A 25,025-nucleotide genomic window follows, 5' to 3' on the forward strand; every position below is an offset into this window, starting at 1 on the left:
ATTTAAATTCCTGACATTAAAAAATAAAGCTGTCTATTTAATTGAATTAACTATAGAATAGTCCAGGGAAGGCATATTTTGTACCTCTGACACCTAACACACTATGACTACAAACAGCATGTATATAACAATTGATACCTCTAATATCAGTCTTTTTGAAGAATTGAGTGCAAAAGAAACCTGATAGAAAATCACCACAACCCAAGTCCTTGGTAATTGAACTTCACTTCTTTTTCAGCTAAAAAGATCAACCTCACCAGAGTACTTTGTCATTTTGATACACTAAATCATTTTTATCAAGTGATTTAGTCAGCAAGACCAACCTCTTCCATTTGCCATGCAAGAGGAAAAGCACCAATAACTCAGGGATGTGACCACCACAGTAACAAGGCGCACTAACATGAAGCACTGATTGAATAGCTCATTCATTTTGCATCAGGGCATCTTTTGTCTTTCTCTAGTATTGTTGAAGCAGGATAGCTGATAGATTGGTAGGTAAATCAATAGACAGATATATGGATGGATAAAGGATAGATAGATATAGATTATAAGTAGGATGAGTGATAGATTGATAGATGATAGACAGATAGACAGATAGTTACATGAAGAAATAATATGCCCATTAGCCAGCACTGCTTTTGAAGAGTTCACTCTGTCCAAAGTGAGCTCCTCTGGGAGCCTGTTAGTAATGCAGAATGCCAGCTTCAGCCCATACCTAGTGAATCAAAATTCCTGGGGGATTCATATGTAATCCAAGTTTGAAAAACATTGATCTGTAGTACTATATACCATTCTATTTTCTAGCCTCAGCCAAAGTGGGCAAGAAATGCGACAAGAGCATAGTACTGTCCTTTAGCATCAACATCTTGTTAAAACAGCAGTTAACACGAATAGTATTGGTGTTCATTCATCTAGAACTACAAGTAATACAATAACACTCATTACTACCAAGGCATTTACATGTATAATCTCCTCCTTTACTAGAAAGCAGTAACAAAGTCAATTCTTTATAGATTTATTTCCATGCTTTAGTCCTTATTGGCACTGCAATGCATTCACCTTCACTGCTGGTTATGGCAGCATGCCCAGGTTCACCACTCGAATGCCTAAAGTAATAAAGGATCACCAAAAACAAGATGATGGAAACTGGCCAGCCTCCCAGGCTCTCATAACAAAGTTACTTGGATGAGTAAGGCACAGGAGGGAATGGGTAACAACAGGATGCCCCAGAAACCTGCTGTATAGAAACTGAGCGAATGAAATTGGGTAGAGAGAGGGGAAAAATCAGATATGTTTTTTTTTTAAACATTGAACATTGTAATCAAGCCAAGTACTGTTGGGAAAAATCCTATCAGTGGGGAATGTACAACCACCAAGAATGTGCTGGCAGAACATAAAACTGACTGGCAGAGCTACAAACAGTTTCCAACTCTGCATATTGAGTTGGCATCCAAAACTGTAGGTTGAGCAAAATCCACAAGTGAAGATCTGTTCATGCAGTCAATCAACTACCCCTTGAGACCTTGTTATGTTTGAACCTTGTATGATGGGCTGATAGTTTTCTAAGATGAATAAATGGCACCTTGGTCCATACAAAGTTCCCAACCTAACAGGGCCATAGAGAAGCTAAATAATAATACTAAACAATCATTCTTTCAGGAATACATATTCTGATCACTCGAGTTGGATAGGGTAATAATATGGGTGAGGAAAATTCTCTGTCAGATAAGCTAAGGAAAGTTTTAGAGAGCAGATATCTGAGATGGGTACTGAAAAATAATTATGAGTTTTCATGGCCAAAATGTAGTAAGAGCCCATATCAGTGATGTCTATCTGTTAAGTGTGTCTGTGGGTATAAATAGGAATGTCAAGAAGTTGTTTGGGACAGAGTGAGAAATGGTGCTGAGAAAGGTTTCTTGCACATGTCAGAGAAGAGGGGGGGGTGCTATTGCTAACCTTCTCACAGTGAATCCTGTAAGTACCAAAGATTTATGGAAGATTTCAAATGAAGGAACAGCTGAATTAGGTATGAAGCTAGAGATTGCTAAAAAATCACTTTAAGTAGATAACAATTGTTTTCAGTGATACAACCCATAGGTCATAAAAGAACAACAAGAACAACAACAGTGATCCTGGGGCCTTTTTGTGGCACTTGGAGAGTTAGAAAGCAACAAGAGGGCAAATGGAAGATCTATAATCAAATACGCCTCTCAAAGGGGTATTGGATATTCCTGTACTCAAGTAGCTACTTTGTGCTACTCACTCAATAGCTTTTCTTGAAGCAATAATAAAGGAAGCCTTGTTCATCATTGCAGCTGGCTAAATCTGTCCAAGTTACAATTTCTCCAAACTCAATCATGACATTTTCCCCTTTTTCTACATTAAAGGGCTACATCAATTTGCGTTTTGTATTAGATTCAAATTTTTAAATTAAAATATGTGACTTATTTAAAATGTCTGCATCTTAATGTCAGCCTGAATTTAGTAATATCCATTACACGTAACTTTATTTCATTCTTTAAATAACAGGGTGGGGGGCAATCATCATTTATAGAAGCTGTATCACTTTTAAGTATCCTTTTTCAAAATGATTTCACATTTTCTCTGCTTTCTTCATTAAAATGCACATCTAAATTATGTCCATTTTTGGTCTTTTTAAATTTTAGTCTTAAAACTTGCCAATAAAATGAAAGTAAAATGTGCTTTTTAAAATGGTCTCTGTATCTCAAATCATTTAGACCTTAATTGTCCTAGTATTGAATTTTGGAATGATAATTACAAAACAATATACGCAATTTTACTCCAGGGACTCCACTTGCAAAAATTATAATTGAGTTGTACATTTATAGCTACCTAAACCTCATGTTTTGATGCTAGCATTGTTGTAGTAAAGTGAGTTGTGAACATCAATGATTACTAAATCTCTGAAGATTATGGTTAAGTGTAAAACACTAATGCAAAGTATTTTTCCAGGTAGAAAATACAGAAAATGAGAATCAATAATGTCTACTTAAAATACATAATCATTTAAACATCACATTAAATGAAGTGGGTTTTGTTGTTGTTTTGTTTTGTTTCTAAAACAACCTGCTGAAACCTTTTGAAAAGCTTATCATTTCCAGTAAGGTGGACTTGCAGCAACTATTCTCTAGATTTAATATAGTTTTCTCTATACACAAGGCATCCTGGTTGTTGCCAGTTCTGTATTTAAAATCTAAAAGAATTGGACTTCAAATCATAATAGTGAATGTACTCACTTGGCAGCTAAGTACATCATGTGAGTGCCTTTGCCCCCGCTATCCACATTTTAAAGCCAGTGAACCTAAAGGTATTACATCTGTCATCAAAGCAATGCACACAAGGCCCTAAAGCTGTGTGCTATGATCCGCTGCAGTAGGAAAGCTAGGTTTTGACAGATTCATAGCATCTTAGATTTGTACAGATCCATAGGCATCCAGGCCCATGTCATGCCCTCAGGAGGGAATCCTTGTCTACCAAGAAATAAATTGTGGGAATAAGAACTGCTCACAATCCTGTACATGAATGTAAAGTACTTTGGAATTTTCTGTACAGATGGACTCTGTTGTGTGCGTGGTAAACACAGCTATTAAATATTACTCACTCGATATTTTAATAGAAGGATCACTATCTATATAAACATGGCTTTTTTCTCAACCCACTAGAGATTCTTGAACCCACCCACTAGTAACTATTCTGAAATAGTCGAACTCCATCCACCCACAAGCAGCAGAGGAGTAACAAAGTAAAGCAGACATGAGTGGCAATAAAACTGCTGGGGAAAAGTGACTCTTGCTAAAATAGTTAGAAGAAAACTTACAACATTTATATAGATAGAAGGTAATGTCTGGGATTAAGTAAGTTTTTCATTATCTCTCCTCTTTCCATTTCTCATCTTTATTCTTGTTTCAGAAAAACTAATAAAGTGTAACAGGAAGACATGATTATCATTACATTTGAAACTTGGAGAAGAGAAATCAAGTCATGGGATGAACACCCAAGAAAATGAAAGAACAAAGATGCTGATGAAAGAACAAAGAATAAAGATGCTGATAATTTAGCAGTAAATTAGCCCTTCAGTAAATTCTAGAATCAGTCTATTGAAGTTGTATAACTATACATACTCACATGTATACACACCCATAAACACACACATACATACACACTCATGTATATATGGATTTAATGCAAAGTGTTAACATGAATCTCCATATCACAGTTCATGGATCAAAACTTTGGACATATCAGTTACCTACTTTAATCATGACAGGCTTGGCAAGAGGTAAAATGTTTGAAAATTATTTGGAAAATACTTAATTGCATGAATGAAATAAAAGAATGAAATTTTTATTGCTATAGGAAACTAATGATTCAGCAAGAAAGAAAAGGAATATTTATTCAATATTTAGAAATAATGCTCCTTGTTTTGATTCACAAAAGGGTTCCATTGTAACTATTTTCAGGGTTTTTAACAAATAATGAGAGAAAAATAAATGTTTTCTATTGAAACGAAAAAGAATGCTTCATAACAATTATTATCATTTTCTATTTATAAAACATCGAAAAGAAAAAGAAACATGTATGACATAAAATTCAAATTCTCACCAGATAAGAAAGACAGAAAAAGAGAAAGAGAAAGAAAGAAAGAAAGAAAGAAAGAAAGAAAGAAAGAAAGAAAGAAAAAAAGAAAGAAAGAAAGGAAGAAAGACTTTGTTTTCCATTATAATAGACAGTGAATAACATCATCTGCTATTCCGTATTAAAAAACCATAAGGTGCTTAGAGATTAATCCATATTAGAGAATATCAAACACATTTAAATTTTATATGAAATTTAATTGGTATAAAATAAAAAGAACAGCCTCATATTATTCTACTGACATGTAAGTTATTGTGGCTGATGAGTATTTATATAGCTTTATAGTATGTGAATATAATTTAATGAAATATGCTTCATATACTCCAGGCACATACTCTCTTCTTATGATATGAGTTAATGAAAGTGTACTTTAAAAAAAGTGTTCACACTGTAGTATATTACATTTATTTATTTGTGTATATGTTTGGTGAGTGAGAATATTCTTATATAGACGCATTCATGTATGTACAAATGCGTGTACACACATCTGCCTGTCTGTGGAGGTCATATTTTAGCCTTGGGGTGTTGGGTGTCCGTAACAATTCACATTATTTTTAAATAAAAATTCTCTCACTGGATCTGAGACTGACAGTGGGGCTAGCCAGAAATTCCCAGAGTCAGCCAGACATGACAAAAATAAAAAAGTTTGGTAGGCATCAGATTACATGGAGATGCTGTTCCAGACAGAGATGACTGACAATACAAAGGTTCCAAGTCAATAACTTACCTGCCATGTTCAAAAAATGTCTAACTGAGGTCAGGGAGAAGTGAGAAAGTGGGTAAAACTTCAATGAGCTAGAAAAATGAAATCAAGAAATGTAAGCCAATAACTCTAGGCAATTATATGAATTTTGCTTTCACTTCAAGTAAAATCACAAGCCAAGATCTGTAAGGCTTCGAATGGTAAAATGGCAGGATTTGGCTCTCTTTTTAAAGGACAATTACAGTTGTCGTCAGACAGACTCTCCAGAGCAATGACAGAGGCATGGAATCAGATTAGAGGTTACTACAATTTAAAAAAGAGATAAAAGGTTCCAACAAGCATGATGCTAATATAGGCAGGGAAAAGTGGTTACATTCTGAAGGAATGATGGCAATACAACAGATATGGTATGCAAGAGATGGGGAGTGCCTGCCGATGGATGGTTTCAAGGGATTTTGTAATGAAGAATGAAAAACTAAAATTAAAATTGGTTGAAATAAAGAAACTAAATAAGGTCGATTTTTAAAGAGAAGTCCTGGTTTGAACAACTTGCTTTTAAGTGTAAAATAGGCTATTAAATATATGTGCTTGAATATCAGCAGTGAAATTAACGTGAGACAATAGTGCATGAAATCACAAAGGTGAGGGAAAACGAAGAAAACAATCAAAAGCAGCAGAAAGAGACAGAAAACAGCACAGAATGAAACCATGACATTTTGCTATCCAGAAAGTCAGGTATTCTAGTTAACACTCAATTTGACACAGCCTTGAATTACATAAAAGAGTCTTGTTTGTACAACAATTGCCTTTATCAAGTTGACAAATGTGGGCATGTCTGTGAGGGACTCTCTTGGTTTTCTAATTGGTGTTAGAGGGCCCACATTTCCTAGGCAGGAGGTCTAGGAATATACATACATGTATGTATGTATCATGAAACATGCTTTCTTCTTTGAATTCCTGCCTTGATTTTCCTCCTCAGTAATGTGTAAGATAAACAAACTCTTTTCTCCACAAGTTGTTTTTGTTCCCTGTGTTTTCAGATAGCAAAAGGAAAAAAAAAACAAAACTTGAATACCACATAAAATAAGTATACCAGGAGAAGACATTATCCAATGCAAAAACATTTCTCACAGGTCAAGTGAGATAAGGATAGAAAATCACCTCTGAAGTACAGTGAATCTAAAGAATGTTACTACCTGCTCTATTTTTGTAATATAGGATATCCAAAAACACTATAATAAAGAGGGTTCCCATCATTACATACCTACTTTGTAAAGCACTGCCAACTATATGCTTTCCAAATGGCCCCTCCCCCAAGAATTCCAAAAGCAGATTTTCTCTTCTCTTCAGGTATCCAGACATCAAAACACCAAATATGTCACTTGCTTAAGATTATACAGCTAATAAACAGCAAAGCCAAACAGGAACTCACACTTGCCTTGATTTGAAAGTGAATGAATAGTAAACTATAATATATATTTTATAACCAGGACAGGATATATTAATAAAAGTCAATTATGATTAATGATCTTCAAATATCCCTTACTTCATTACAGATGTTTCCCATTTGTGATTATGCTCTCAATTTGGCACCCCAAACTATTTTATCATATGAACCAGCAATTTAGAGCCTTTGTTCAGCCCCTGTGGGAAAACAACTTTTCACTGTACAACTACATTATATCACGAGTAAAACCTTTAATATGTTAATGCCATATAAGGAACAAGATGTTATATGTTTTAATCACATTTACTTTTCTCTTACTGTCTGACTGAAAGCAAGAAGCAGAGAGTGATATCCATCCCCTCACACACCATCTCCTTCCACCAAATTGTATTGTTAATGAGGACTCTCCTAGACTCTAAAGTTATGTGGCAAATCAAATTGTTCATTTTTTATTAGACATTTTCTTTATTTACATTTCAAATGTTATCCCCTTTCCTCATTTCCCCTCTGGAAACCCCCTATCCCATGTTCCCAAGCATTCAAACACCAAACCTATTTATTCATTGTTGGATTAACAAGAAGTGAAAGTAGAAGTCAGTCATAGACAAAGGCTCACACAATTGGCATTACTTCCAGGGGGCAGGAAAACATCAAAGTTCATTAAAATTGTGGGCCAATGTCCTGATGTGTACTGTTCATTTGGTTAGGTCATATCTGCAGAAATCATATCAGCATTTTATAATGATGATAAAATACTTGTGGTGATAGTGGTGATGATGATACTGGCACTCAAATTAACACATTTTATTGTCCTAAATTATTCCTTGCTATAATTCTTCTAGCATAAAGTTAGATATTGTAGGTATCACAAAAATAAATCATTCAAGAGACTCTCTTTAGGTATAAAACAATTTACACTTAACTTCTTATAGTCTGCAGGAATGAAAATGAATATGTGCTTGGATGCAGTGCTCTGATTCCTTTTTAAAGTGTTGATGACTTAATTGTGGCACCTAGGTATACTAAACATCTGTGACTGAAAAGATTCAGTGAAGTTAAATGATTTTAATTTTCTCAATATCTTTCAGTTTTCCAAACCTAGACTATGGTGAGGCTTTATCATAGACACCTTTACTTTTCTGAAATTGTATTGAACAATAATATTAAATCTAGTGAGGCTAGAATAGTAGAAGTTACAAAAATCAATAAGGGTGAGCTTATATCTACTAGAATTTGAATTTTTGACTCCAGAAAATTGGTATTAAAAGAAATATGCTCACAGAAAAATCTACATCTTCTTTAATTATAACCTTAAGAAATTAAAATCTAATTGTCGTTTTGGAAACAGGAAATAACAATTCTCCTTTCTTCCAAATATAGAGGAGGTTTAAATAACTTCTGATGCATAGTCTGTTCCAGTAGCCGTCATTCATGTCTCATCCCACCTACATAACTCTTTTGAGTAAGAAACCTAAAATAACATGATTTACCTACTATAAAGGATGTGGCATTTGTGTGGTAACATAAAAGTTATCTACTCAAATTTATAAAAACAGAAAACATATATGCTGTGCACAAATAGTGTAATAACATTAGTAAAAATTCAATAATTCTGATCCTGGACTCCTTCAGTTATATTTGTTCAAACATACAGAAAACAGAAACAGAAATTTTGATGTCTCTTTCCAAACTCTTATATTTTGTGTTTAAAAACTAAACAATACAAATTCATTATTGTAATAGAGACAGAAGTATTGACTTCATTAAATATTTGGTCTTTTAAAAATAACATATAACTTTTTAAAAATTCCAGTGATAAACCAAGATAGAAAAAGAAATAAATCAAATCATTTAAGAGTAGCAATAAAGAGGACCAAATTTATTTTATAAGATAAATGGTTTAAAATGCTTAATAGTGTACTTTCTCAATTGGCAGTAAGCGAATTGCTAATTATAATCTAGTTCTTGCTATTAAACCTAAAGTAGATAGAAAATCTGGGAGTATTTCTTCAACCAAAATGAGTTAGTTGTCTAGACAAATGTCAGATGAATCAAGGAGCAAAGCAGTCAAAGGGGTTGTTTATTAAAGTTCATGGGTAATTACTGTAGTTGTAGAGAAGAAATTTTATCAGGCTTCAAGGGTGTACTCTGAGTTCAGTTCTATTCAAATTTTCTATGATTTAATAAATGATTACCTATTTAGGTAGAGCAACTACTTTTAAAAAATTACTAAGTAAAAATTAAGTCTCAATATATTCAGCCTGATTGAAAATCTTCACAAAAAGGAAATATAAGGTGCTCCTATCACCTCACCAAAGCTGAAGAAAGCATTTTAAAATCTACAGTAATAGCAGTTCCCTTGCATTCAAGAAGGAAATTAATATATCTACATAATATAAAAATGAATAGTATTATATGAAACTCACAGTAAAAATTGAGCTCTACAATAACTTATCATGATTTTAAATTCATCAATTCACATTTAGCCTTTGCCTTACCTACCAACTCAAAATCTCTGCTGAGCAAATGTTACTGAAACACAGCTTTCTCTGTTCCGAGCCAGCCAGAAAATCTACATTCAACTCAGTCCAGTGCCACTCAGTTCAAGTCTCTACCTTCTGCTGACTTTCTTTATCCCTTACAAACCAAAGAACTGCCCTACTATCCTTGCAATTCAGAAAACTTGGCCCACTCTCCTCCATTGCCTTGTCCCTTCTTTGACCTCCAAGAAAATCCTCTCCTAACCTTTAAAATCAAGTAAATGAACTGCTGGAGCAAAAAAAAATATTCTCATGTCAATTCACTGGACATGAATTTTCAACACCTTTCTCACTGTGTATGGAAAACTGGGACACATCATATATTTCTTACGTACTTGTGAACTATAAGTTTTTGGTGTAAATAATTATAATATGATTTTATATTATTCTTCAAAAAACATAATCCTCTGAAACAAAGCTGCATACAGTAAGTTCTTTTAGTCAAGTATATTTAGTTTCCTGACATCATTCCAGTAGTTTTCTATTGCCTTGGTGAAGTATACCTCTAGGACGAAGTGACTACCACAAACTTTGCTAGAGCTTCCAAAGACCAAGAATGCCTCTCTACGTAGTCTAGATGCCTACACTGGGTATGGAATTACAAAGTTCAGCTCCTAGAATAAATTTTAAGCCAAGTTAAGGACCATCAAGAGTCTAGAACTCCCTGAAGAAACTGCTTAGGAATCACTTGCAACCATGGAGCAGTTAGTGTTTTCCTTAAAAGCCACAGAAGCTTCCTGGTGTGAGTCTCCATTGCCAGATATGAGTACAAGGAAGGCAAATGAAAACATTTGTCTTCCTCCCTACTCTATAAGCTCATTTTCCCCTCTGAGATAAGGTATCAAATGCGAGCCAAGGTGTCCTTGGGCTCATGATCTCTAGCCTCTGCCTCATAATTGCTAGGATTACAAGCAGGTGACAACATGCGCTTCTACTAGTCTATAATTTTTCAAAACCAAGAAGTGCCATGGACATTTTAGCTTATGGAAAGCACTATCTCTATAAGAGAGAAGAGAACGCCCTACAATGGTATATCACATTTTGTTCTGGGTAAATGAGTAAATAAATTAAGATGAATGTGAATGAAGTAACTCTGATCATGTAATTGGAATAAAGAATATTGATCACTTTGACTGGCAAAATAGCTTAATATGTAAGGGTGCTTGCCACCAAGCCTGAAGACCTGAATTTAATAGAACCCACTTGGTCGGACAAGAATACTGACTACTTCAAACTGTCCTGTGACCTCCAAAAGCTTTACTGAATTTGGACTAGAATTTCAGAGCAGAAAGGACATATTTCTTTGTATCACAATGAAATATAATATTCATCCTTACTAGGCAAAAGAGCCTCATGCTATCTGAGAAGGCAAAGCCCAGAACCACACAGATCTATTGCTTTACAGAAACATTCCTGGGGAAAGAGGAGAGAAGGCTGAATCTCTAATCCATATAAGGAAAAGGCCAAAAGTCTCAGGTGAGCTCTACGATATCTTTTTCTACTTATTAGAAATATGGACAGCGTATATGATCAAGAAGATACTTTAAATTGAGCTTCCTTGGATTATATTTTTAGTAGGAGACTTACTTTCTCTTCTTTGTTTAAAATCCAAAATTGCTTTAATTATTACCAGTTAGCAAAAAATTGTCACACTGGCTAGTAATAAAGCCATGTGTCTTATTATTGAACACACATTCAACTCTAAAATAGTACTCTTTCCCCTCATGATCTTAGTATAAAACCATTTTGGAAGTTGTATTTCTACCTCACAAAAAATGTTTCCTTTTCCTTTTTTCTAACTTTATTTTCTGCAATTTCCCCATCCCTTCCAATTGAATTGCTACTTTTAGCATCAATTTGCTGTAACCGTTACTGTAAATAAATATAACTTAAATATTCTTGTTTATGCAGTGAATAATTATACTTGAACTGGAATCTTTTGCTAGTATGCATGGCAGCTTTCTAACCCCATTAAGAAAATATAATTTAAATGCACTCGTCTCATTACACATGATGTATTTTCTACAACTATTTTTTTTTTAAATTTCTATCCTCTGTTTCAGAAAGGAGGAAAGACAAAAAGGAAATGAAGACAGACATTGATGGCCACTGGAGTTCTGGGGTTCAGTGTGAATACAACTGCAGTAAAGATTATACTAAAGAGCTCTTTGGAATTTCACAAAATTGAAAATCAAAGGTATTTGGGAGACACAGGCTCTCATCTTGTTCCTGTTTTTCCTAAGCATTAATGTGAGTAGGTTGTCAAATGGTCTTTTTTAGCTTATGTTCACACAACCTTATTCCACTAGCTCCAGACCTGGAGCTCTGGGGACTGTAGCCTTATCTTATTTTCATACATTTCACATTGTACATCTTACTCTTTAGGAAAGCTTGGCTTGACCTTTGTCTAATCTTTCTCCATTTGATCCTCCTTAAGGGTGTCTCTGTGTGTGTGTGTGTGTGTGTGTGTGTGTGTGTGTGTGTGTGTGTGTTTAATCTCCCCCATATTTGGAATGTGGCATCTCATCCATACCAATATTAGCTCATTCAAAATCTAATATTAAGCTTGTTTCCATTAGTATGTCTCCCCTGATTACTCTGTACCCATGAGTTCTGTTTGGCCTTTTTCTAAATTTCCACTGTATTTGGTACCACTTTTGGAAGTATGCATGGAAAACTGTCTTGAATTCCACTTCTAGATGGTTGTGTTTCCCAGTCATACCTTTGACTAACCTATATTTTTGGACTCAGACACCTGCCATTGCTCATTTTTGTATCGTTTGCCTCTGAACACTGAATGAATTAACTTAAATTATAAGTAGCTGACTGGGGTGACACACACCTAGAACTTAAGCATTCAGAAAACTGAGGCAGGAGGTTTCCTTATTCAAATTTAGCATGAGCAACACAGTAACACTGTCCTAAAAAATAATTTTAAAAAATTAAAATAAGTATGGTTAGGGGTGAAAGAAAAGCAAAGGAAGGAAGGAAGAGAGCAGGGAAGGCCACTAGGTTTTATCTTCCTCTGCCACTTGTAAGAAATAAACTATACATTATTCATCTTCTCTCCTTCATTTTACATTTTTCCCTTTCTACGTTGGAAGCTTTAGTCTCAGCTTATAATGCAGCACAAATTTTGGAGAATATAAATCTAAAACTGGCTTGTAATTAGCAAATATTTAACCATTATTATGTCATTATTTACTAGTATACTACTACATATCCTGTGTGATTCTGGTACCTAAAAATATGAGACTGACAGGCACTTGCTCCCTGGAGCTAAACTAAACCATTCAGTCATTGGGAAGGGCACACCCACTGACATAAGCAACTGACTCTGAGACTGTTATTAAGAGCCCTGTAGGAATATCCCAAGAAGGAAGAGCTGCAGTGCAAATTACCCAAAGATCCCTTGAATGAATTTATTCTGCACACTTTGGAGCTGGGTTCCTCTTGAGTACCATTCAGGAGTTTTGTCCTGGTGAGAACAATTAGGTGCTTTAACAGGGATATTCACAAACTAAACACTGAGAGCCACCAGATTCATTTTTTTACATTCAAATTTTCTCCCTTGGCTACATGAAGCTTTGTTTACACAAAATATCTGATACCATTTGAAGTCTTTCTCTTTCCCATTTATACTGCTGTGTTTATCTCCCCTGGCTATGTCTCGTCAGAAATAAAGTCCATGGTGAGGCTGTAAACATCAGAGTGTTCTTAGCCAGTGTCAGTACTCCATACAGGAAAATAGGAACAGCTGCCTATCTAGTATGTCTGGAGTGCACTGCAACATCTAAGCTGAATGAAAATATGGTCTTTGCAGTCTTCTCTACACCTTATCATCTAAAATGTAATCCTCTGAAGGCAGCTTTGAGTGATGAAAAAACCTAGTATCATATTTTCTGTGTTACTAGTACAATCCAAAGGAGTGAAGTTTCTCATTAAAATCTTTCAATTTAGCATAATAACAGAGCTCATATGCCAAATATCTTAACAAAAATTAAAAAGCCTCTAATTGGATCCACCATTCTAAGTAGTCAGCCTTGAAATTATGTACATACAAACACTAAATGCATTCTAAATGTTTTATTTATATATTTATGCGTGCATGTGTGTGTGTGTGTGTGTGTGTGTGTCTGTGTGTAATAATAATAATAATCAAAGAAAAAGATGCTGTGACTTGGAGAAGGAGCAGGAGGAAAGATATGGAAGGGGTTGAAGGTATGGGACACAGGAGGTGTTGGAAAGAGGAAAGTCTTTCAGTTAGTAGCTATGTGTTTTTGTAGATTAGCAAGAAATGTTCCAGAAATGCTGTTCTCTTTACTTTCTCAAAATTACTCCTTTGCTGACTATATAAGAAGAGCGAATGATCCTATTAGTGGAGACATTTAAAAAAGGGATTCTATGTCTTTATTATAGAATAAGTGACTAAAATATATTTTGAAAGGGGTCATTGGTAGACTGCCTTGGATCTAAGCTGGCAGCATGCAATATAGAGACAAGGCAGACTACCCTAAAGGCTAGAGAGTGAAATGTTTACAAAAGTCATTTCTGGGTCGCTTTTTGACAAAAAGGGAAGAATTCTATACAAAAGCAATTCTCTGCATGAGAAGAGATATACAACTACTGCAGAAAGAACTGTTCAGTTAAAGCAAGGAGACTCACCAGTGACCTATTTTTCCTAACTCTTCCCTTGCATGATGTCCACAGACATCAAATAAAGTCAAGAGTAGTACAATGTGTGTAAAGAAAATGAGATTTCAGTCCATATAATACAAGTGGGGCAGTAGGAAAGTAATCACAAGTCAATAAAGTGAGCTAGAGTCCAAAGTATTAGATTTGATAATATTAACAAAGAAAAACATTTGCATTACTCTGAACTAAGAAGACAATATCGTATGTCAGGATATACTGTAGTATAAATAAAAGAAAACATCCAATTGTGACATTACACCTATCAAAAGATCAGAATCATATTTGATAGAAGGGCTAACAAACTGCAAGATCTTGGAGACTCAATTTCATTTCACTGGCTCAAAATATCCTTATCTAAAGGCCTTAATTGAGCATCTTTAACTCATCCACTTTGCCCAGTTCCATTAGAGTCTTATGACTCTTCCTTAGTTACTTCTGGTTATATTTATTAAAATTAATTTTATTGGGGCAGCAATACAATCTCTTAAAAATTATTATTTTATGATACATAATGATTTTAGGATAACCTTTGAAGCATAAATGTGAAAGTCATTTTGCTGAAGGTGGAACTTCAGGAGGTTATTCACTCCAAAGCTCATGTTCCAAGAAACTTAACTGAGTAGGTGCAAGAACTACAGTAAAAGCTTGTTTTCCCTTTCAACATTTGATAAACACGGTTCATGTGCAGATGAAATTTTTGCAATGTTAAGTATTTGGGCTCTGAACACATTGGCATTTTATGTAATGGAGTTTAGAATTCTTATTCTACAGTAAACTTTGTGCATAGATAATGCATTTTGCAGATATTTATGAACTCAGTTGTATACACGTTTATTTTAAAGAATATTTATTGTTATTGTACATGTTTATCAAGTGATGCTGAAGGTAAAACTGATGAAATGGCTTTCCCGCATGTTTTTAAATTAACACATATAATTGGATGTCAAGAGATCTTTTGACTGTTTGTATGTCTGTGCACCCTGTGTGTGCCTGGTGCCTGAAGAAGGCGTCAGATATTTTGGGACTGAAATTAAAGTTATTCGCCACTATGTGGGGGTGGGAACTAAACCCAGGTTCTCTGGAAGAGGATCCAATGCTATTAACTGCTGAGTCATCTTTCCAGGATCCAATTAACATTTTTTACTTAAATTAATATATTAGTTCATGGTGATCACTGTATAAACATAATGGTTATTATATGTATTGGCAGATAAGATAAGAGTATATCAAGTAAATAACTTTAACCAAGCCAGTAGAAGATGAATGTCTATGAGCATTTTTCATGTACTTATTTAATACAATTATAATTCATATGAAGTATAAAACACATAGGTAACACTCTTATTGAAAAATTAAAAGTATATAATCTATTTTCACTTTTTTTTTCAGTGAATTCAAACTCCACACACTATAACTTGGCTTAGTATAGAAAAATACAGTTTAATTTTACTCTCAAATTTAGGTAGGAACAAAATTGTTCATTTAATGTTATTTATTGTAGTTTGTAGGGGTGTGTGTGGGGTGTGTGTGTCTGTCTGTCTATGCATACAATTAATTATAACAAACCTTTTGAATACTTTTCCATGACAATGATCCTTTTAATGTTTATGTTAAACAACAACAAACAAATGTTTAGAAATAACATATTAAAGAGCTTTTCTCCTTCCTTTTGCTTCATCCTCTGCTCAATGCTTGACAATTTCAGATTATATGATTGGAAGGAAATACTAAGCCACTCAGTCATCCCTTTTCAGTAGCTACAAGCCTTGGGAATCTTAGGGTTTTGGCACTCGATTAGTGATTCTGCACAGCAGAACCAAAAAAGGATGCCAACTGAGGATTTGCCATTGTGAGCCAATGGCCACGGTATGTCCAAGGGGTATGTCCATTGAGCCATGTGGATAACCTGTAATGGTATGCTATATGCATTGTAAGACACTCTAGGGTGGCATTCTCTGGGTGAAAATTAAAAGCATATTTGTAAGGTGATTAACTGAATTTGTCAAATAAACAAGCCTATTTATATTACTATGATATTCTTTTGAAAATATACTGGTTCTTAACTAAAGTATTTCCATGACACACAGATATATATTTTAAAATATAGAATAGCAAGAAGATACTTGCTATTTATAGGGATCGACAAAGTAGAATAAATATACATGACAAAAGTCATCCAAAATAAAGAAATATTGAGGATCTTTAACAAAAAGATCAAGAAACTTGGGACTGAGAAGAGTTTATATTTTAACACAAGCATTATTTAAGTACATGAACATTAATTTATTTTTACAGGATTAATTTTAGAATTTGCAGTTCTATCATAACCAAAACTTAAAACCTTATTTCTTAGCCTATTTAGTCTCCACATAAAGCATATACAGAAATTCCGTTAATGAACGGAGTTCTCATGCATGCAAATATGTTTATGTTAAAATGTAAGCATTAAAGAAATGCATCTTTAGCAGTGACACATGGGGGATTGCCTCCCCCTAAAGAACATTAGTAATTATTGCAACTAGAAAATTACAAACAGTGCTGGTGTCTTTACATTCTCATTTTCTCTATTACTCTCCGTACTCAAGTCCATGTACTTTGGTAAATAAAACCTTGCTTGAGAGTAGCTTTGTGGTCAATTGACCTAATTTAAGTGGCAGCATCAAGTTTGTTTGTAAGCATTTGTTTGTGTAGTCCTCCAACCAGAAACAGATCCTAAGTACTCAGGGGGACTAAGGGGGGGGATATTTTCTTATATTATTTGCACAAAATCCTGTTAAATAAGATTCAAATGCAACTATTTTTAATTATTTGACTTCTATATTCCTATATGAGTACCCCTGAAAAACAAAACTGAGTGGAGAATGAAACCTTGTATCAAAGGCTTTTCCTATGTCTATGTTGCTTAATTGCTGAGTGATATTGCCTCCCAGCTAACTGTAATAGATACTAGAAGTTATCTATAAAGATCTACAATTAGGACATGAAAAATATATTCTGAAAAAATTCATAAGATAGGGGAATTCTGACTTATCTCCATATCTTTCCAATGTACAGCACAGTGGTAAGCACTTTGTCTCCCCATCTCCTTTTCTCTGAGCAACATGTAATTATTATATTTTTATGGTTCTCAGAAATTCCTGCAGGTCAAATGTAGTTCAGAGGTTACAAGTGTACTAAGTAACAAAGCCTAAAATTCAAGTCAGGGAGCCTGAGCCAGCCCAATGTCTTATAGTGCTTGAGTAGAAGAAAACCTCATTCCTTCTGCTTTGAGATTCCTGATATTAATAGTGAAAATCGGATTGGAATTAAAATGCTGACATGACCTGATATATAGCCGCTAAAATAGTGAAATTATAATTATGCTATATTTGTTCAGGATTACCAGAAAACTTACTACTTATAAATCTTACTATCAATACTTCTTTAAAATTATAAAATAGTCTTCCTTACGAAAGCAAAAGATTTCTCAAATGTCAAGATCATATACAATGAAATAATAAGAATATACAAAACCTTGCAATGAATATACAACAGTTTAAAAGAGTCCAAAATATAAATCTTCATTTTCTAACTTCTGTTCTAGAAAATGCTTTATGTATCAGTCTGTTTAAAATAACATTGATTTGTTCACATACACTGCAATAAAAATGTCATTTAAATTTCTCTATTTCTGGGAATAATATGAATGTTTCACCAAATCTCTCAATTTTACTGAATTGATCAGGAAAGAAATCAGTAGCTTACATATTCATAATATAACTGGCAGTTTTTAACAAATATTTTCTAATATAAGTACATTTTAGCTTGAGGCAATAAAGTGCATGACTTTATCTTTTTAAATGCAATAAAATAGAAAAATACACATTATATTTTACATCACTCACTAATTTCATGTTTAAATCCTTTCTTGTTTAACAAAGCTGTTTATTATTGATTTGTAGGATACTTAAGATAAAAGCTATGAAGTACCTTCATTACATAATCTTTTTCAAGAAAGTAACAGGTTATAAGTAGCCATTAAAATGTCTGAAACTATCTGTCCTGATGTGAGTATATGTAGTCTTTAAGCAAATGGATAGCAATTACATGGATGCACTGGTTACATGCACAGTATCTTTTCAAACAGACTTCTTTCCCATTTATATTTATTTCCTTCCTCTATTAGAATTAGAAAACCTCCAGAGGATGCCCTGTTGGGTAACATATGTGTGGTGTAAGCCAGAAAACAGAGGAAGTCGTTTATACAATGTGAAAATTGAGGATAGGGGGGGAAAATTCATTGCAGGCTGAATTTCTGTACATAGTTGGAGACTAACAGCCTGGAAGCAGCCGTAGTGTTACCCTGACCCCTGAAGGAAGGAATCAGGAGTTAACTTCACATTCAATTTCCTACACAATATGAACACCAAACCTCCAAATTCACTGGCACAATATATCAATGTTTGGGCATGTCCTGAAGAAATAAGAAAGTCACCTCAAATATCAGACCTCAACATTTCATTCCACAATCCCACCATCTGATTCTAGGTGAGCAAATCTTTTCAAAGTTAACTTAGGGAGTCTCCAAATCCTGTCCCCAACTCCATAGGACTTTTCATAAATAAAATGCAAGAATCAAACAAAAACAGGAAAAAATCATCTCAGCACTCTGACAAAAAGTCATTTATCCATCACTGCAATACAAATAAAGAGGAAAATTGGAACTAGATAAGACTCAAATGGCCAGAATTAGAATGTCAGCAGCTTGTGTGTGTGTGTGTGTGTGTGTGTGTGTGTGTTTGTGTTTGATCTATTGGGGTGGGGGAGTAAATGCTGAAATAGTGAAAGGCCTAAGAAGCTGATGTTCATCTGCTTCCCCCCCAAAAAGCACAGTTCCAAATAAAGCATGAAGGAAAATGACATTTTATTCTGCAGTGTTCCCTCCTCTGTACAGTGAACACAGTGCATTTATCTCATCTCATGGTGAAAGTCTCCAGCGACTGTAACATGTCTTTTAAGGTATTCATTAAGTAAAACTTGAAAATAGATTGCTCTTGATTTCTAGGATTTGTGCTAAGAATGCATTCGAAATCATTGTGAGTTGTTGTTTTATAATTTAACAAGATATTGTTACCTTTAAAGATTTTTTACTTTTCTTTTTCCCTGAGGGTTAAAATGGCCCAGAAAGAGGTTGTCATGGCAAAGATAAAGGTAAGAAGCACTCATTTCTGACACACTGTGGAAGCAATCATCATTTTTTTATGAGGGAACCTCCAGACTGAAATCTGCATCAAGCTCTACCAGGAAAAAAAATGCAAGAGGGGACACTAAATGGTTCTTCCCTTCAGTCTTTCTCAGTCATTTCAGTGGATTTAACTTTCCACTCAGTTGAGGTCACATATCTCAACCATAGGGAAAAGATCTATGACCTTGGCTGGAAGCATCAGCCCCAAAGACTCAATGGGGCACTTGTGAAACATTGCAGACACATTTTGACTCTCCACGGGTGTGGCTAAAATTGCTCCTGTCCAGCCCTAAAGCTTACATGATCAGCTAGCCCTGTGAAACTCTCTGTGAGAAAACTCATGTTAAATTCACCGCAGAGATCAAGGTTTACAGGACCCTCGGAGCTAATCTCTTTCTGCCCTCCTCCTCTGTTAACTGTTACAAGGCTTCAAAAGTTAGCAGGGTGATGGAGGCTCTCTCTATACAATCATTCCATCTCACTATCGTTGACTGAAGCTCACTGATGTAATGAAGTTACATAATCACCGATTATGCACGACTTCCATCCATCTTCCTACATATCCACATATCTTCTCCCCTCCCCTTCAGATCAATCTACCAGGTGAGATTTATAACACATGCAAATGCTCCATTCTCTCATCATAGGTACTGAATATGGGACTTAAGCATTGCAGTACAGTGCACCGAACCACGTCATCAATATCGATTTTTTTATCCCATTTCCCCGGCAGAATATGCTTAAGAATTTTGAGTGCTGTAGTCTCTAACTTTTTAGCTAAAGGGTAAAATAACAGACAGAACACATCTTCAACTTAAGGTTAAGAGAGGTGTGTAATTGACTGCATTTCCCAAGCTAGCTGCATTGCAATAAAAGGTTTATCTCCACTTCCAGACCTTTGACTTCCCTGCACGTGGGTCCTAGCTTCAGCTATTTGGGGTATTGGGTAATAATTATATTATTGGACAATCGAACTTAGGAAAGAATGCACGATGGTGATATTTAAGATAAGATTGCTCTATTATTCTCTATTTTACTCATCAATTTCAGTCCTTTCTTTTTTCACTCTGAATGATAATCTACCAGAATAGATAGAAAAGTAGACCACGGCACTTAATAATCCCCAATAACCACAACCTGAAGAACAATTAACAATGATTATCACCTTAAAGTTTAGGAACTTGACAAGTGGGATATCCCTGGTCCCATTGCGGCTGGGAAATGCAGCAGAATGCTGCACTGAGTTGAAAACATTTCTTTTAAAGAATAAAGAGTAGCTCATTTCATTTGAAAAGGGCTCTTCAGTAAGTGCTCCTTTTACCGCTGCTATCCCTCCAGAACACAGGAACCACAAATATTGCATCCAAACAAAGAGTGTCTATCCAGAATTAAATCCAAGACTCTCTTCCACACAAAAATAATTGGGTAGCGAGTGATTCTTTGATTTATTTCCAGTTATACTCGGAATGCACACACACACACACACACACACACACACACACAACTGCAGTTATTCCATTCAGTGCCAATAACGGCCACATCACAGCCATCAATGCGATGCAGCAATCATCCAAGTCACCCATTCTCATTACAGACGCCCAAGTTTGCTCATGCCACTGATGGGTCTACATATAAAAATGACCTTACCCACAACAGTCTTCCAAATTATTCTCCTCTGGATATCAGCCGGTAAGGTAATTGCTGGTCATCACAATGCGTATTCAGAAAAATCCACGTTTTACTCCTGTGTTCTTTTTCTTGTTTTTGCTAGCAATTAATATTGTGAACAAGGTACCCATTCACAAACGCCAAGTTCACCATAAAAGCAGATAATTCCATACAGATCTTCCCTAAAAGACTGTCGCCAGTTAGTTCTCAAAGTGCCCGATTGTTTAGTGACGATACAATCCAGGTGCAGAGCAGGAAAGGGGGAAAAAGGACTAGGGAAAAAAAAAAGAAGAGGCAGAATAAAAAGAGAGAGAGAGAGACTGAAGAAGGAGAGATCAGAAAAAGAGGGAGAAATTTTTTAAATGTGTTTTGGTTTGGTTTGGTTATTTTTTAAAGAAGGAAGGAAATCGGACGATAAGTGAATAAGTCTGTGAGCTCTACGACAAGAATCGGAGTCTTGCTTGCAAATCTTCTGGATACATGTAGCCTTTCAAATCTTCCTGGTCCCCAAGTAAAATTTCCAGATCCGGGATGCAGCCATAAGAAAGAATCCTATGTGTATTTCACAAGTATCCCGCAATAACAGATCCGACGGGGTTTTCCTTGTACAGTACTGCTATGTGAAAGCACACAACCCCTGCTGTTTGGGAAGGTGTCTCCTGGGTCCTAGCTCTCTTCAGCAGACCCCAAAAATGATTTTTCAAAAGAGAGTGGGTGGGGGGAAGCAGCTTTGCGTTTATCTTGAATGATGCTAATCCTGAGCGAAAACGACAAGCAAACCACGAACAGCACGAGATCTTGATTAATAGCCAGATTCCACTCAAAATATCCCAAGGAAGAAGGAGCGAAAACAAGAAAGAGAAACTGCAATGCATAAATGATTCCAGTGTTTCTACAAGATCGGTTCATTTGATTGAATGCATTCTCTGGTTTGCAGCAAGTCATAAAGAGGATAGTATTACTGCCACCCAATGGATATTTTAGTACTAGCCAATCCACAGACAGCCACCGCTTTGCGAGTTTTAGTTTTCAGAAGACCCGAAGAGGAAGGACGGTAGCCTGGGAATCTTTCAGCAAGGACCCTGGAAGGAATAATGGGAATTCGTCCTTCCAGGCAAAAGTGGCCCAGCCAATTGGACATTTACCCAGGCTTGCATTAGCCACGTAGAATTGTGATTGCATTTTTCTAGGCAGCTGAAAGGTATACAGGAGCGATGCCTGATCTGACACACTCATAATAACCTCCTTTCGTCTTTTTTTTTAAAGATTTATTATAGCTCTCTCTCTCTCTCTCTCTCTCTCTCTCTCTCTCTCTCTCACTCTCTCTCATTTAAAAAAGGGGGTGGGTGGTGGCATAAAAACTGAGCTCAGAGTCTCAGGTGGCAAGGTGCTAATCTTTCCTGAAGGACAGTTTTTGCAAAGTGCTTCTCTCTGTATTGGTATGTAAACTGGAAATCCTTCCAGCAGTTACCTCCCAGCAGGAGCTCCCTCCGTTTGGGGAAGAGCAAAATCTTCTCAGAGAGAAAGGAGTTTGGGAAAAGAATGCTTGTGGTGGGTTTCCCTTGAGGAGAGGGGGTGGGGACGGGAGTAGGGGGAGTGGGAAGAGAAACTGACAGGGCAGGACTGAAAGAGGATCCTCTTCTTCAGCAGTAAAGATTTCTGTACATCTTGAGAGTTCGCTGCAGTTTTTTGAAACGGATTTGTGTTGAGGGATGAGGGACAAAAGTAGAGAGATACTTGTAGATAGATGAGGAGTTACTTACTTTAAAGTGCCTTGCCTTTTTACCTTGAGATGTTACGAAACTCTTAATTCTGCTATTCCAATACTTTAATGCATGCACTTTCATTCTGGAGATGCAGTGTGAGGCCTGAGAGCCTGAGTCTCTAATAAGCTGGTCCATGCACTATAATAATGCTGTCAGACTGCATACTGCACTTAAAGTAGCAAGCCCCTGTAGAAATCTGCATATTTACACTGCAGCCAAAGCCTTAGGTACTGACAATGGAGTAAAGTGGAAAAAGCATTGGTAAGTGCCTTTCTGTCACCCTTCCTCCTTCTCCCCAAACTTCAGCTTTTCCCATATCCCACCCCCTGCAATGACAAGTCTGAAAATCTTAACTTGCTCAACAAGGTTTTCCTCAAGCTTTTTAACTGGTAGACTTCACAAGATACACCAAAGGTAGAAAAGTGAACAGGCAAGACAACCCTGTACCTTGACAACTACATCTTCATATAATCTAGAGAATAAAGCACAAATTGGAGGGAGATTAAATACTTGAAAAATTAGATGAAATGGGTAATTAATTGAAAGCTAGACTGAGTCAGAGCACAAGTGAGATGACCAAGAGCTGGGAAACAGAACGGAGAGGAAAATCTATATTTTGATGGAATGTCCATTAAACAACTGAAATTACAAGGCAAGGCAAGGGAAGATGTGCTAAATTGCTAGGGCATTTTCAAGACTTACCCAGTATTTCTGAAGGGCTTTAACCCAGGTTAACCTCTGTTGTGCAGGCAGCTCTCTTCCTCCCCACATGCTGCAATGGAAAAAATCAAAAGGCAAAATCTGAAGAGAGAATGTTGCCATTTCCTTCTAGTGAATGATCCATTTTACTATGTCTTGTTGCACAGTCCTTTTGCTGACCCACTTAAGGACGCCCAAAGTACTGAAGGAGGTACAATTAACACACTTAGTTGCTTCAAGCAAAGTTTAGAAGTACAAGTCTTAGACCGTAGGCTCATATCTGAGATAAATTCTATCTCTACCTTGGCATAATTTTTTTCATAGGAATCACTAATCTTTCATGACCTCAATTTCTTTGTTTATAAAAGGACCTGTGGCCAAGGTGTGGTTGAGGTCAACATGAGAAATCATTCCAGTCCTGCATTTGCAATGTTTCTACAAGTCAGTTTGTAACCCACAGAGAACACAGCATGAAATCTTACCTTGACATAGGCTACAGAAAGCAATTAGGAAGCTTGAATAAGTGCTTTAAAGACACAGGTGAATGTTGGACCATTTCAATCCTATTGAAAGAGATGATTTTAAAAGCTTTCTCTTCAAATCAAGACAGGGAAATATTTGTTTGAATCCGAGGTGAAGCATTGTCTATTCCTGGATCTTACTGAGCCAACTGCGGGCCTCACTGTTTGTTGCCATGGGATCCTCTTTGTGCGAACTGTCTTGAACTGTGTGGGAACATTTTCCTCTTGTCTCCCTTCAGCTCTCTCTCTCTCTAACTCTTCTGAAGATATGTGTCAGAACAAAATGTAGCTGCATTATTGCCAATTAAGACTACCAGCAGCTGCAAGGTGCATCTAATTAAGAAATTTAATTACTTCACTGAATTCTTATTTGCAGATGTTTGAAGCATTAAACAATATATTTTGATTTTATTTTAATATCTGAAAAAGGCTGACCTCTCTCTGCATTGTGGGTGAGACAAACTCTGTACCCATGATGGATGTTAAAAAGAGGACTTTAAATCAGGTGTGGTAGAACATGTTTAAACTTTGGGCACTCAGAAGGCAGAGGCAAGAGGATACAAATTCCAAAGTAGCTTGAGCTATACACTAATTTTGAGGCTAACATAGTGTAACATAGTAAGATATTCCCTTTAAAACTTATTTTGACATGAAAGCATATGCCTTCATACATTGCGAGTATGTGATGATATATTCAGAATGGAGTAATAGTATGCATACCCATAAAGGTTTTTATTTTATTTTACCAATGGAACTCTCAAAATACAGAAAAAGTAATTCACTATGTGAGTAGAGCACCTGTGTATTACATAGTTCTCACATGTTCTTTTTGCCAGTAACAGGATAGTTAACAGTAAGTTTGGTGCTGCAGTATGGGAATTGTAGGCCATAATGCAAAGCATTATGGGGTTTGTAGTAAAAACTGGCTGCAGATTAATCCATGCCTCTAGATTTTCTCAGTGGGAGGAAAACTGATGGTTTATTTTCTGATAATAAGGAAAAGGAGCATTAAGATACTTTATAACATTAATGAAACAAAGTTTAGCATTGCTAGAATTATGAAAGAAGAGTTTAGATAAAATAGCACTGTGATTGAGGAGACTACA

The 25,025-nt window shown here is 35.7% G+C and overlaps 1 protein-coding gene across 1 annotated transcript in view; it reads right to left on the bottom strand.

Annotated features, from left to right (window-relative positions):
• The window catches only part of Il1rapl1 (interleukin 1 receptor accessory protein like 1), a 1,320,182-nt gene extending 1,298,365 nt beyond the window's left edge, over positions 1 to 21,817 (bottom strand). The window contains exon 1 of the mRNA XM_021153186.2: positions 20,913 to 21,817. The gene's annotated coding sequence lies outside the window, so the exon portion shown is untranslated. The remainder of the gene's footprint in view (positions 1 to 20,912) is intronic.
• Positions 21,818 to 25,025: the final 3,208 nt, after the last annotated feature.

The sequence above is a fragment of the Mus caroli genome, chromosome X (genome assembly GCF_900094665.2).
Source record: "Mus caroli chromosome X, CAROLI_EIJ_v1.1, whole genome shotgun sequence".
In the NCBI taxonomy this organism is placed as follows: Eukaryota; Metazoa; Chordata; class Mammalia; order Rodentia; family Muridae; genus Mus; species Mus caroli.